Source organism: Pseudophryne corroboree, chromosome 5 (genome assembly GCF_028390025.1).
Source record: "Pseudophryne corroboree isolate aPseCor3 chromosome 5, aPseCor3.hap2, whole genome shotgun sequence".
Lineage (NCBI taxonomy): Eukaryota > Metazoa > Chordata > Amphibia > Anura > Myobatrachidae > Pseudophryne > Pseudophryne corroboree.
Window position 1 is genome coordinate 328,036,887 of NC_086448.1, and position 3,110 is coordinate 328,039,996.

The 3,110-nt window shown below is 46.8% G+C and overlaps 1 pseudogene; it reads right to left on the bottom strand.

Moving 5' to 3' along the window:
• Positions 1-400: 400 nt before the first annotated feature.
• LOC134930181 (5S ribosomal RNA) lies at positions 401-517 on the bottom strand (annotated as a pseudogene).
• Between the last annotated feature and the right edge of the window lie 2,593 nt (positions 518-3,110).

Consider the following 3,110-nt stretch of genomic DNA (forward strand, 5'->3'; position numbering starts at 1 on the left):
TGCTGAGCCCCTCTGAGAGTATCAAGCCATATGCTGCCCAATTGAAACTACTAACAAACAAATGGGATAACGGTGCATTATTACAAAGTGTACTGAAAGAGAAACAAATCAACCCTGGTAGGGAGCACTCTTATCTGAAGCAAAATTAAATTAACAATGTATAATTGTCTTAAAAATAATAATAATAATAATAATAATAATAATATTTTTTATTCAATATGCCTTCAAATTTTGTGTTTACATGACACATGTATATTTTAAAATAAAAAAAATTGTGATCATATATGAAAATATGTAACAATAATGAATGTAATATTACCTGACTTGACTATTCAGGAATATGCTGGGGTCCGTCTGCGCAGTTGTCCCCCTATATAATGCGTGACCAGTTTAGTTACTTGCCCTACAATACCTGGTATTCCCGGGTGGTCACCCATCGAGTACTGACCAGGCCCTTACTACTTTGCTTCCAAGATCAGACGAGATTGGGCTTACAGAATACGGTATGATTGTAGGGACTAGGTAAACAATTAGTAAAGTGAATGCAGGGGCGGATTGGCCCACCAGGACACCATGACATATTCCGATGGGCTGGTCCCATATCCCCCTCAGTCAGGCCGATTCACACTCAGGCTGGGCTGGCTCACACTGCTTCCAGTACTTGTGGTTCATTGGAATGTAATCCTAGGTGCCGCTAGCCGTGAAAAGTGATGATGCTGTTCTACCAATGGGGGACGTGGAGAAAGTTAACCAGCCCAGCAGCATCCTCTCCCTGGCCCTGGCCAAAGGTCTCTTCAACGAGCCCGGCTCAGGAGCAGCAGCAAAACGATGGTCGGAGCTGGGTTCACTACTCCTGCTGCCACCCCAGCTCCCACACTCTCACTGAACTGGCCAGAGAGGTGACTGAGCACTGAAGGGGACCCGGCAGAGAGGTTATTTTTAATTACATTATTTGCATTATCATGTTAGTGTAAGTGTTAGGGCGTCCCCGGTCACAGTGTATGGTTTGGGGACTGGACAGGAGCAGGATGTACTTTGTTCTCAGGATGCCAGCTGTTTAGGCAGCACTCACAGCCAGCCCTGGGACAATCTCTAATGCAACATCCTTCAGCCCTATAGCTGCCCAATGTCTGTCCATGATGATGGGCCTATTTATGTGGTGTCTACGTATGTAATGCGGTGGCTATGTATGTAATGCGGTGGCTATGTATGTAATGTGGTGCTAGTCATATAATGCGGGGCTAAACGTGTAGGGGGTGCTATACCTATAATGTTGGTCTATTCGTGTTATGTGGTGCTATTTGTGTAATGCAGTGCTATACGTGTAGTGCTATACATGTAATGCGGTGCTATACGTGTAATGTGGTGCTATACGTGTAATGCAGTGCTATTTGTATAATGTGGTGCTATTCATGTAATAATGTGGTGGCTATGTATGTAATATGGTGGCTATGTATGTAATCAGGGTCGGATTGGCCACTGGGACAGATTCTGCTGCTCTGGTCCCCTGTGTATGTGTTTCACTACTTGTGTGCGCTCCCTCCCTGTACTGTGCTGTATGTAGTGTGCGCTCCCTCCCTGTACTGTGCTGTATGTAGTGTGTGTGCTCCCTCCCTGTACTGTGCTGTATGTAGTGTGTGCTCCTCCTCCCTGTACTTTAAAACAAATAAGGCTAAAAAAAGGGGTTTATCGAATGAAAAATCAATAAAATCAGAAGTAGATTAAAGGCATAAATGCAGTGTCAGTAGACACTGAAAGTGGGCATATCAGTCCTTGTATATTCAGACGTACAGATGAGCATCAGGGAAGAGTATTGTAGCAGCATATGCATAAAGTGCAGGGTGGGTATCTGACGTCAATTCTGGGTTCTCCGTCGCTAGAATCATCGCACAGGATAAGTAACTACAGGGCTGGTCTTGATTTGTTTTCGTGTCGCTCGGCTGCAAATGCGATCGCACACTTGCAAACTGAAAATACACTCCCCCGTGGGTGGCGACAATGCATTTGCACGGCTGCTAAAAGTAGCTAGCGAGCGATCAACTCGGAATGAGGGCCACAGTCACAGGTAAACATTAGCATAACGTAAAGCAAAGGAGGCCCCAACTGTGTCTATCTCAGAATCAGGACCTCTGAGGAGTGACTCGCCCTCTTGACAAGCCCCTCCCCTCAATAGACTCCGCCCCCATTAGGGCTGCTTCCATAAATTTCACGGGCTGGTGTTCGATCCCAATCTGCCCCTGGCAGTTACTATGGGGCCCAGAGCTGAGAAAGGCCACCTTCCCTGTCACAGTTACATGTGTTATATATAGGGGTATAGCTACCGTAGGTACTGTGACTGCCTACCAGTGCAATGCCTCACCTACTGGTGTGATCTCCACCTCCTGTGACACGACCCTCCTGCTGTGACTGCCTAACAGTGTAATGCCTCACCTACTGGTGTGATCGCCACCTCCTTTGACACGATCCTCCTGTTGGTGCTGTGATTGCCAACCAGTGCAATGCCTCATCTACTGGTGTGATCTCCACCTCCTGTGACACAATCCTCCTGTTGGTGTTGTGACTGCCTACCAGTACAATGCCTCACCTACTGGTGTGATTTCCACCTCCTGTGACAAGATCCTCCTGCTGGTGCTGTGACTGTCTACCAGTACAATGCCTCACCTACTGGTGTGATCTCCACCTCCTGTGACAAGATCCTCCTGCTGGTGCTGTGACTGCCTACCAGTACAATGCCTCACCTACTGGTGTGATCTCCACCTCCTGTGACATGATTCTCCTGCAGGTGATGTGACTGCCTACCAGTGCAATGCCTCACCCACTGGTGTGATCTCCACCTCCTGTGACACGATCCTACTGCTGGTGCTGTGACTGTCTATCATGCTGCATTAGCCTTGCTTACTACCACTGTGGGTAATGCTAACAATTTGCTTAAGCCCCGCTTATAGCTGACTTACTCCAACCTACATGAGGCCACTTTTCATATATTTCCAGGGCCACTTTACGTTCCCAATCCGCCCCTGTCTGGCATGGAAGAAATGTGAATGATAAATCAATGTAAATGTACCAGGAGGTATTGACAAGCCTTTATAACATTATCTTATACTGTGAAT